Source organism: Sarcophilus harrisii, chromosome 2 (genome assembly GCF_902635505.1).
Source record: "Sarcophilus harrisii chromosome 2, mSarHar1.11, whole genome shotgun sequence".
In the NCBI taxonomy this organism is placed as follows: domain Eukaryota; kingdom Metazoa; phylum Chordata; class Mammalia; order Dasyuromorphia; family Dasyuridae; genus Sarcophilus; species Sarcophilus harrisii.
The window spans coordinates 216,547,153-216,559,906 of record NC_045427.1 but is presented as its reverse complement, the minus strand read 5'-3'; positions in this window follow the sequence as shown (position 1 = coordinate 216,559,906).

Here is a 12,754-nt window from a genome sequence, read left to right as displayed (position 1 = left end):
ATGAAATAAAAGCAAGCATTTATTAAACATTTACTGCATACAAAGTTCTGGGGTACAGAAACAATACAAACCAGTACTACATTAGCAATGGTGGAAGATGGAAATGAATGAGGGATAGCTAGGTGGCACAGTGAATATGGCCTGGAGTCAGAAGACCTGAGTTCAAATTCTGCCTCAGATACTTAGTAGATGAGTTGAGTTGGACAAGTCACTTGATCTCTGCCTCATCTGTAAAATGAGGATATTAATAATATCTGCCCCCCCTTCAGAGTTATGCGAATCAAATGAGATAATTAAAAAACTTAGTATAGTGTTTTATTGTGTGAATGTTAGTTATTATAATTATTATTAATTATACCCCGAGTTGAATTCTCAGGCGAATAGTTTGTTCTTTATGAATGTTTATACAAAGACAAGATGAGGACTGCTCCAACATATGTATTTCAACATGCAATAGGCAAGTGATATTCATTTTTCTGACTTCCCCAGTCTCTCCTCCTCCTATTAGCATTTTCTACAAGTATTCAGCAAGTGTTTGCTAAATGAATGAGTGAATAGAGATCAGAAGGTATTCAATTCCACAAACATTAATTGAATTCCTTCTATCAGCTGTGTGACTCTGGGGGAGTCACTTAACCCCCATTGCCTAGCCAAAAAAAAAAAAAAGGAGGAAGAGGAAGAAGAGAAAAAATCCAATAATCCAGTGAGATGACTTCTCTGGCTATTACATAGTTTTTTGTTTGGGGGGGGGGGTTAGTGTAAAAATTGTTTTTAAATGTAACTGGGGAAAATATTAAATAAATAAGTAAGATTTTGGGGAAGGAAGGAAGGGAGAGAGAGAGAGAGAAAGAAGGAGAAAGAAAGAAAGAGGAAGGGAGGGAGGGAGGAGGAGAGGGAGGGGAGGGAGGAGGGAGGAAGGAAGGAAGGAAGGAAGGAAGGAAGGAAGGAAGGAAGGAAGGAAGGAAGGAAGGAAGGAAGGAAGGAAGGAGGGAGGGAGGGAAGGAACAAGGGAGGGACGAAGGAAGGAAGGAAGGAAGGAAGGAAGGAAGGAAAGAAGGAAGGAGGGAAGGAAGGAAGGAAGGAAGAAGGAAGGAAGGAAGGAAGAAAGGAGGAAGGAAGGAGGGAAGGAAGGAGGGAAGGAAGGAAGGAAAGGAAGAAAGGAGGGAAGGAAGGAGGGAAGGAAGGAAGGAAGAAGGAAGGAAGGAAGGAAGGAAGGAAGGAAGGAAGGAAGGAAGAAGGAGGAAGGAGGGAGGGAGGGAGGAAGGAAGGAAGGAAGAAGGGAAGGAAGAAGGAAGGAAGGGAGGAAGGGAGGAAGGGAAGGAAGGAAGGAAGAAGGAAGGAAGGAAGGAAGGAAGGAAGGAAGGAAGGAAGGAAGGAAGGAAGGAAGGAGGGAAGGAAGGAAAGAAAAAAGAGAACTCCGAATGGGAGTCATGTCTGAACGGCAACACTTTGTTCAAGCACCATGATTACAAAGGCAAAATTTAAACAGCTACTTTTCTTCAGGAGCTTAGATTCTGCGGGAAACGTACAGTTAAGTTTAAAGATACACAAAATGACTTGAATAGGGCAAGAGTATTGCTACTAATAGCTATCATTTCTATAACACTTTAAGTTTTGCAATGTATTTTACAACTGTCTCATTTGAGCCATTTACCCCCACTTTACAGATGAGAAAACTGAGGCACAGAATGACTTCCGGGTCGTAGCATCACCTGGATGCCTTAAGTAGCAACCGGTTTATTCCTCAGAACTGGAAAAGGTCAGCAAAGGCTTTTCTGTAGGAATTGGCTCTTTCCGGAGCTGTGCTTTGAAGGAAAAGACCCTGGGGAGGGGATGGAGCGAATTCCACCCTTAAAAGACCCCCCGCCCCCGCAAAGATGCGGAGACCGGAAGTAGACAACGCGAGCAGGCGGGCACGTGGGGGGCGCGTGGAGAGGAGAGATGCCAAAGGTCAGGGGAAAGGCGGGCGGCCGCAGGTGCGGGCAGGGCTTGCGCCGAGCTGCCTCTGCCGCTTATCCTCGAGCCACAGGGGAAGGAAAGTGAACGAGGAGAGTCGCGTTCTGCTCCCGGCTCTGCCGCTAAGTATCTGCGTGACACGGAGCTAGTCAGCTTCTCTGGGTGCGTTAACGTCCCCGTCTGACCGTACAGTAAATGTGTCTGTGGTGGGAGCCCGGGCCGCTTCCCGGGCCTCCTGGGGATGGGGATGCGGGGTGTGGCTGGCGCAGCTTCACGGCGCGCGACATCCGCGCGCGCCACCAGGGGGCGCTCCAAACTCAAACTGACGCAGCCCGCTTTGACTGAGCATGTGCCGCTGAGGATGAAGCGCCCCCCCCCCCCCCCCCCCCTTTACCTTTCCGAGATTCTTAGCGAGACTGGGGCATAAATGAGTCCCCTCAGAAACCATCCCTGGCTTGACACGTTAGCCCCGTCCCACAAGATCTTAATCTCCCAATTTTGCTCGCCCGCAAACGCGCCGCGCAGCTGTGGGTCAAAAAGCGCCGTTGCTGAAATGAAATTAGGAATGAAGCGCGCAGTGGCTTAAGCGTGGTGTGGCTCGAGGACGTCTCCGCCATTTGTGGTCGAGCCTGGACTTCCCTCCCTCCCCACCCGAGAACACCTCCCAAAGAGATCCCGTTATCCGAATGACGCCTGGAAGGAGAAATCACCGCCCCCCCCCCCTCCGGTCCCCAACTGATGCTTGGTCTGACTTCAGAGGTTTGTCAGTGTGCTGCCTCCTCCGGTATCTCCCTTTTCCTGATGGACTAGGGGAAAGGAGGGCACTGAAGCAAAAACCGCTCGCCCACCCGCCGCCTGCTCAGACCTGGAAACAACACAGCTAGACAGGGAGAAATGCCCAACTCTGCCTCTCCCTTATCAAATTCCAACCGGAGCTTATGACTTCCTGCAGTCTTCTAGCTTGGTTCTTTACACTGGCAAAAGCTACCCACTCCCCTCCATCCAAGGTCCCCGCTCCCCCCCTCCATCCAAGGTCCCCGCTCCCCACCTCCATCCAAGGTCCCCGACCCCCCCCTCCATCCAAGGTCCCCGCCCCCACCTCCATCCAAGGTCCCTGCCCCCCCCTCCATCCAAGGTCCCTGCCCCCCCCCTCCATCCAAGGTCCCCGCTCCCCACCTCCATCCAAGGTCCCCGCTCCCCCCTCCATCCAAGGTCCTCCCCTCCATCCAAGGTCCCCCCCTCCATCCAAGGTCCCCACTTCCCCCCTCCATCCAAGGTCCTCCCCTCCATCCAAGGTCCCCCCCTCCATCCAAGGTCCCCGCTTCCCCCCCTCACACTTCCTTCTATTTGGTACCTGATAGAAAATTCAGGAGTGGTGAGGTGGAACACTCTACTCAGATCTCTCAAGAGAGATTGTCACCAGTGGTGCTGTATCAAAATGGATGAATTGGACTACATTATCCAAAGATCCCTTCCATAGCTCTTAAGGGCAATGAATATTTGGAGTAGAGATTTTGCTTTGAAGTTGGAATATTAAACAAAAAACTTGTAATGTTAATGGTCTAAAAATGTTTTTTAACAGAGGGAATTGAGGTTCCTAGAAGATCATGTTGAGAATCATCGACTCAAGGACCAGAAGATCATTATATACTTCAACAACAATACTATATGATGACCAGTTCTGATGGACCTGGCCATCCTCAGCAACGAGATCAACCAAATCATTTCCAGTGGAGCAGTAATGAACTGAACTAGCTATGCCCAGAAAAAGAACTCTGGGAGATGACTAAAAACCATTACGTTGAATTCCCAGTCCCCATATTTATGCCCACCTGCATTTTTGATTTCCCTCACAAGCTAATTTTACAATATTTCAGAGTCTGATTCTTTTTGTACAGCAAAATAACGTTTTCGTCATGTATACTTATTGTGTATCTAATTTATATTTTAATATATTTAACATCTACTGGTCATCAAGAGGTTTGGCAATTGTTAACGCCGTAAAGTTACCCATGCATATAACCTGTAAATAAAAGGCTATTAAAAAAAAAAAAAAAAAAAAAAAAAAGAATCATCGACTCAGAAGAGACCATGGGAAAAATCAAAACTGCCCCCCTCTCCTTATTGTACAGGGAAGGAAATTCAAGCTCAAACAGAAACTAACCTGACCAAAATTGCTACTTGGTTAGTGATCCCTATGAATACTACGTGAATCCAACAGATTTCACTTCATAAATACTGGAATGAAAATCACTGAATTACTTGACATTCTGACTGAGGATATCCAACATGATCAACATGGGCTTGGGATATAACGGGTCATATTTCACTTTGCCAGGAGATATCAGGGAATAGCTTCATAGTGTAACAGTAGGAACTCAAGCCTATAGCTTTGACATATGAGAAGGTGGAACTGAGGATTGAGGGACGAATTTAGAAACCAGAAGATCCAACTTCAAATCCTGCCTCAGATACTTGCTAACTGAGGGGAAGCTGGGAAATTCACATAATATCTCTCAGTGTCTTATTTTCTTCATCTGAAAATGGAGATAATAAGAGCATCTACCTCTGAGAAGTGTTATAAGGTTCAAAATAGAAAACAGTGCAAAGTGCCCAGCACATAGCACATACTTTAATAATGCTTATTTCCTTCCCTTCCCATGTGGACTCTATCAGAATGGTTTTTCTCTGCTTCTTACTTCCTCTTCCATCTAAATACAACGGTTTACCTGCTCTTCCCAGTAAGCTCAGAGCTATCAGCATCCTGAAATTGGTTTCCACCTTGGCAGGAAGCTTTCATATAACCCATAGAAAGGCTTTGTGTTTTGATCATGACAATAGCAAATGGCAGAAAAACAGGAGCAGCTATAGGGGAAAATCCAGACTGATAGGAAAAAAACAAAAAACATTCTCCTGAAATGACTGAGAGGTTTTTTTTAGTGTCAAAGATAAAGTTTTCCATATTATTGAGGGGGGGGGGGGGAAAGGGCCAATAACCCATTTCAGCAAACATTTATTCAACAGTTATTCCTTTGCCCACTCTTGTGGGCCAGGCATGAGCTAGGAATGGGAAGACAAAGATAAAAACAGTTCCTAACCTCAAGTAGTTTATATTTGATCCACAAGGTTTTGTGCCACTGAAATAATAAAACCTTCTCATCTACCTTCTTTCATCTTCTAGCTGACTCATCTCTGGCCATGGAACCCACTTATAAGTTCAAAATTAGTGAGATCAGCTTTGTATGGTATAATGGAAATGACCTAGATTAGGGTTGAGGAATAGGGGTAGTCTGGCGTCTACCTCTGCCCCAAACTAGTCGTGTTACCTTGAGCAAGCTGTCATTCCTTAGAATCCTAGGCTTTACCATTCCTCAGTTGATAAATGGTCAAAGGACAATTTTCAATTGTCAAACACAATTTTCAGATGAAGAAATTAAAGCCATTTCTAGTTATATTTTTTAAAATGCTTTAAATCACTATTGATTAAGAAATTCTGAGGTACCACTTGATACCTCTCAAATTGGCCAAAATGACTGGAAAAAATAAAAATAAATATTGGAGGGGATGTGGGAAAACAGACACTAATACACTGTTAGTGGAACTGTGTGCTGATCCAACCATTCTGGAGAACAATTGGGAACTATGCCCATGTGGTTATAAAACTGCATATCTTTTGATTTAGTAGTCTCACTACTGGATCTGTAACCCAAAGGGGTCATAAAAGAGGGGAAAGGACTCACATGTGCAAGCCATTTTTTGTAGTGGCAAGGATCTGAAAAATGAGTGGATGACCATCAGTGGTTGAATAAGTTATGCTATATGAATGTAATGCAATATTTTTGTTTTATAAAAAATGATGAGCAGGCTGATTTCAGAAAAGCCTGGACTTACATGAACTGATGTGAGTGAAGTGAGCAGAACCAAAAGAACATTGGTTTTTTTTTTGTTTTTTATTTATTTATTTATTTTTTATTTAATAGCCTTTTATTTACAGGATATATGCATGGGTAACTTTACAGCATTAACAATTGCCAAACCTCTTGTTCCAATTTTCACCTCTTACCCCCCACCCTCTCCCCCAGATGGCAGGATGACCAGTAGATGTTAAGTACATTAAAATATAAATTAGATACACAATAAGTATACATGACTAAAACGTTATTTTGCTGTACAAAAAGAATCAGACTCTGAAATATTGTACAATTAGCTTGTGAAGGAAATCAAAAATGCAGGTGTGCATAAATATAGGGATTGGGAATTCAATGTAATGGTTTTTAGTCATCTCCCAGAGTTCTTTCTCTGGGTGTAGCTGGTTCAGTTCATTACTGCTCCACTGGAAATGATTTGGTTGATCTCGTTGCTGAGGATGGCCAGGTCCATCAGAACTGGTCATCATATAGTATTGTTGTTGAAGTATATAATGATCTCCTGGTCCTGCTCATTTCACTCAGCATCAGTTCGTGTAAGTCTCTCCAGGCCTCCAAAAGAACATTGTACACAATAACAACAAGATTGTGTGATGATCAACTGGTATGGACTTGGTTCTTTTTAACAATGAGGTGATTGAAGGCAATTCCAATAAATTGCCGGCCACATCCGAACTATGGGGATAGAAGCATAGTATTTTCACCTTTTTTTTTTTTTTTTGGTGGTGGTTGTTCATTTGCTTGGTTTTTTTTTTTTTTTTTCTTATGGTTTTTTCTCTTTTGGTCTGATTTTTCTTACACATCATGACAAATATGGAAATATGTTTAAAAGAATTGCACATATTTAACCTATATCAAATTGTTTGCTGGCTCGAGGAAGGAGGTGACAGGGGAAGTAGAAAAATTTGGAACACAAAATGTTACAAAATAAAAGTTGAAAACTATATATGTATTTGGAAAAATAAAATACTATTAAAAAAAAAAAGAATCATAGGGCTTTAGAGTAAAAAAGGACCTTACAGATCATCTAGACCCATTCCCTCATTTTAAATCCAAGGATTTAAAATGCCTATGCTGTACTCAAATAAGTGACTAAACTGAGATTCTTCAACATCAAGGCCAGAGCTCTTTTCACTATAGGCAGCTATAGATAGTCTATATAGATATGCAAATCACTTAACCTCACAGTCTCAATTTCCTTCTCTGTAAAATGGGGATAATAATCATAGCACCTACTTCCTGGTATTGTCATAAAAGATTAAATGAAGAACATTCGTGACATTGTAAACATTTTGTTGTTGTTCAGTCATGTCCCACTTTGCATGTCCCCTTTGGGGGATTTTCTTGGCAGAGACGCTAGAATGATTTACCATTTCTTTCTCCAGGTCATTTTACAGATGAGGAAACTGAGACAAACAGGGTTAAGGGTCTCTGTAAACTCAGAGCTGCCATATCCTGAAATTGGTTTCCACTTTGACAGGAAGCCTTTATATAGCCATAGAAAGACTGTGTTTTGATCATAACAGTAGCAAGTGATAGAAAAACAGGAGCAGCTATAGGGGAAAATCCAGAGACTGACAGGAAAAAAACTATCTCCTCCTGAAATGACTTGCCCAGGATCACAGAAAGAGTAACTCTGAAGATGAATTTGAACTTAGGAAGATGACTTCCTGACTCCAGGCTTGGTGCCCTATCTACTGCACCATCATTTAAGTGCTTCAATTTTCTATCCTGCAAAATAAGAAAGAAGGCTGAACTGGATGACCTTCTAGCTCTTAGAGTATATGGTTTTAAACAGTAAATAATATATATAAATAGTAAATACAATATGGAAATGGTTTATCTTCTCAAAATGGTGGAGTTGAGGAATTGCAGGAAATATCTTCAGGCACTGACTTAGCAACTATTCACTTGAATAGCAACATATATGTTTTTCTACATAATGGGGAAAAGTCACAGGAAATCATTTGACGTACATAGTTTCAATTCATTTCCTTTATTAGAAAAAAAGTACACCTTTTTCCTTTTTTCTGTGTATGATTCAGCATGTATGCATGGCAAGAGAGAATAACCAGGAATATTGCTGATTGATCATCCTGTCTTAAGTCTTCTGGGCTCAGGATCAACCTCCACTCCCTTTTGTTGTTAAGGTATTTCAATGTGTCTCATTCTTTGTGACCCCTATTTGAAGTTTACTTGGCAAAGATACTGTAGTGGTTTATCATTTCTTTCTCCAGCTCATTTTACAGAGGAGGAAACTGAGATAAACAGGGTTAAGTGACTTACTCAGGATCACACACAGCTAATAAGTATCTGAGGCAAGGTTTGAAATCAAGAACGAGTCCTATCTCTAGATCTAGCACTCCATCCACTACACCACCTAGCTACTCAATACAAATGCTAGCTATTATTATAATTACAGTTTGAACTCCAGTTATATTCATTCTCCTGAGTGTCAATCACTTTGCTGTCATTGCACTACTCACTGCATGTAAGTAATTAGTTGTCGTGCATATCCATTGTTCCCAAAGAACTAACTGCCCCCCATTAACATTCATTCACTAGCACTGTGCTTTAGCAGACTCAGATAAATGGTATTAGGCAAGATATGCCTGTATTTCATCAATTGGGAGAGCCACGTTATTTTTGGAAATTCCAGGGACCCTGAAATACAGTGTAATGGAAAGACTGCTAGGCTTACAGCCAGTAGCTCCTATGTTTGAATGCCAGCTCTGACACTTGTTAGTAGTATGACCATAGACAAATCAACAAGTCAGCAAGCATTTGTTAAATGTTTACCATGTGTCAGCCACCTTGTTAAGCACTGGAGATACTAATATGAGCAGAAAGAAAAACAGTCTCTATCCTCATGGAGCTTACATTCTAATGTGGGAAGACAGTACATAAAAGGAAGCTGAAAAGCAGGGGAGGGAGAAGAGGGATAGAGGAAGAAGACACAGAGGTGAAGGGTATTTCCAGTGTGAGAAGTCTGGCAGGAGAGTGAATGCCAGAGTGAAGAGGTTTCTGTCCTATTCACAATAGGGAAAATGGGGAGAGGCAAGAATAAAGCTTGGCAAAGAACACTGCCACCAGGAATAGATTCAGAATGTTTTGTTTGGCACTAAAGTCCTACATAACCTAGTTCTTTCCTCCCTTTCCATTTACACCTCACTTCCTAATGTGTACTCTTTGATCCAATGACCCTGCCCTCTTTGTTCTTCCACAAACAAGACACTACATCTGATGCGGCCATTCTCTCTGGCTGTCCCCCATGTCTGGCATGTTCTTGGTCTCCTCCATTTAGACTACTAACCCCATTGGCTTTCTTTGTGCTCCAACCAACTTCTCTTTTTAAAAAAAAAAAAGATAGTTTTTTTTTTTTGTTGTTGTTTTTTTTTATTTAATAGCCTTTTATTTACAGGATATATGCATGGGTAACTTTACAGCATTAACAATTGCCAAACCTCTTGTTCCAATTTTTCACCTCTTACCCCCCCACCCCCTCCCCTAGATGGCAGGATGACCAGTAGATGTTAAATATATTAAAATATAAATTAGATACACAATAAGTATACCTGACCAAAACGTTATTTTGCTGTACAAAAAGAATCAGACTCTGAAATATTGTACAATTAGCTTGTGAAGGAAATCAAAAATGCAGGTGTGCATAAATATAGGGATTGGGAATTCAATGTAATGGTTTTTAGTCATCTCCCAGAGTTCTTTTTCTGGGCATAGCTGGTTCAGTTCATTACTGCTCCATTAGAAATGATTTGGTTGATCTCGTTGCTGAGGATGGCCTGGTCCATCAGAACTGGTCATCATATAGTATTGTTGTTGAAGTATATAATGATCTCCTGGTCCTGCTCATTTCACTCAGCATCAGTTCGTGTAAGTCTCTCCAGGCCTTTCTGAAATTATCCTGTTGGTCATTTCTTACAGAACAGTAATATTCCATAATTTTCATATACCACAATTTATTCAGCCATTCTCCAACTGACGGACATCCATTCAGTTTCCAGTTTTTAGCCACTACAAAAAGGGCTGCCACAAACATTCGTGCACATACAGTTCCCTTTCCCTTCTTTATAATCTCTTTGGGATATAATCCCAGTAGTAACACTGCTGGATCAAAGGGTATGCACAGTTTGATAACTTTTTGAGCATAGTTCCAAACTACTCTCCAAAATGGTTGGATTCATTCACAACTCCACCAACAATGCATCAATGTCCCAGATTTCCCGCATCCCCTCCAACAATCATCATTATTTTTTCCTGTCATCAAGCCAATCTGACAGGTGTGTAGTGGTATCTTAGAGTTGTCTTAATTTGCATTTCTCTGATTAATAATGACTTGGAGCATCTTTTCATATGACTAGAAATAGTTTCAATTTCTTCATCTGAGAATTGTCTGTTCATATCCTTTGACCATTTTTCAATTGGAGAATGGCTTGATAAAAAGATAGTTTTTTTTTAATTTTCAAAATATATGCAAAGAAAGTTTTCAACATTTACTCTTGCAAAACTTTTTGTTCCATATTTTGCTCCCTCCGTTCCCCTCGCCCCTTCCCTGGACAGCAAGTAATCCAATATATTCTATACATATTTCCACATCTATCATGCTTCACAAGAAAAATCAGATCAAAAAGAAAAAAAAATGAGAAAGAAAAAAACAAGCAAACAACAACCAAAAAGGTACAAATACTCTGTTGTGATCCACACTCAGTCCCACAGCCCTTTCTCTGGATGCAGATGGCTCTCTCCATCACAAGTCCACTATAATTGACCTAAATCATCTCATTGTAGTGTTCTCAGGGCTCTGGACCAGCCTTCTTTTCAGTTCAGTAATCACCACAAGAATAGCCAGGTGTTAAAGTCCAAATCCTTTATTATCTCCCTCATAATCTAGTTTCCCGGCCTGGGGCTAGGCAGCTTTCTGGAGAGCCTTTCAGACTGGCCTTAGTCTCAGTGGGGGAAGTGCAGGAGGCCAGCCACCACAATGATGTGAGATGAAGTGAGTGAATCTGGCTCTGAATCCGAGGGCTTGTGCTTCAGCCTCCAGCTACCACAAAGGTGGATGATGGAATGAATCTGGCTGAGTCTGTCCCAGCTTATATGCTCTATTCTAAGTACATTATCATAGATGTGAATCTTGTGGAAGCACTAAGTACATGTACTGAACTAGAGAATTATTAAGCACCATGCTAAACTAGGTAACCATTGTCTTATCAATTCCACTGAGTTCTACCTTGTAAGAATCCTTGTTTCAAGTACAAGAGTTCTGGCCCATAACACCTCATTGCTGAAAAGAGCCATATCCATCAGAATTGATGTCCATGTTCATAACATAATCTTATTGCTGTATACAATGTTCTCTTGGTTCTACTCACTTCACTTAGCATCAGTTCGTGTAAGTCTCTCCAAGTTTTTCTGAAATCGGTCTGCTGATCATTTCTTATAGAACAAAATATTGCCAACTCCTCTTAATTCCAGTACCTTTCCTCTACCAATTAGTTCCTATTTGTCCTGTCTATAGCTTGCTTTGCACATATTAGTTTGCACAATGACTGTCTCCTTCATTAGTTTATAAACTCCTATAAAGTAGGAATAGTCTTTAATTTCTTTTAGCAACTCAGCACCTAAGCGCTTGGAATATAAATGTTTTTTTTAATAGTAACTTTTTTATTAAGAACCCACAGGATAATTTTTTTAAAAATTTCCCTTGCATACCCCTGTTCCGATTTTCCTCCCACCTCCACCCTCCCTAGATGGCAAGCAGTCCTATATATGTGAATATGTCCAGTATATCCTAATACAATGTATGAATCCAAACAGTTTTTTGTTGCACAGGGAGAATTGATTAAAGGAAATATAACCCGGGAAGAAAACAAAAAACAGTTTCATTCATTTCCCAGTGTTTTTTCTTTTGGGGTGCTGTTCGTCCATATTGATCAATTGAAACTGAATTGGCCCTTGTCAAAGAAATCCACTTCCATCAGATTAACCTTCTATAGTATCGTTGTTGACGATATAATGATTTTTTCTGTTTTTCATTTAGATCAGTTCAGAATTCTCCCCAAGCCTCTCGTATTCATTTTGATCATTTCGAAAAAATATTCCATAAATTTATATACCATTTTTACCCAAATTCTCCAACGATGGGACCATCAGTTTCAGTTTTAGCCATACAAAAAGGGTGGAAAAATTTTGGAATATTGTTCCTTTCCCTTTCTTTTAATCTCCGGGGTATGAGGAAAATTGCTGGATAAAGGGATAGTTTGATAACTTTTGGGCATAATTAGATTGTTTCCAGAATGGTGATTCGTTTACAGTTCCACAAAATAATTTTCCTTTTCCAAGATCTCCAACATCATTATTTTTTCCTGTCATTTTAGCCAATCTGACAGGTGTGTAGTGACATGATAAATACTTAATAAAGCTTTACTGTTTAATAGATTAAAAGTCATTTAACCTCTTTGAGTCTCAGTTTTATCATCCATATGTAACTGAATCCCAAAGCCTATTGATATGACTCTCTTCAATGGTGGTAAATGCCTTGCAGACCAAAAACTGACCAGAGAGGGAGAAAAGAGAAGTTTGTACTTTTCCAACCTAATAGTTGTTAAGTTTTTTTCATCATCTTCTAAAGCTTCTGGCTTATGGACAATAGCAACCTCACTTCAGGTTGTTTAAATGAAAATAAGAACTGAGCCACCAAAATTGGAAGGATAAGCTTCTGAATTGAAAATCATATTAAGAAACACTGTTTTCCCTTTCAATCCTTTTAAAAACCAAAAGTTAAAAAAAAGACTTTGGGAAAGACATGAAAGGAACTGGCAGTCTCCATCATATCCCTATTGCTAGCTTGCAAC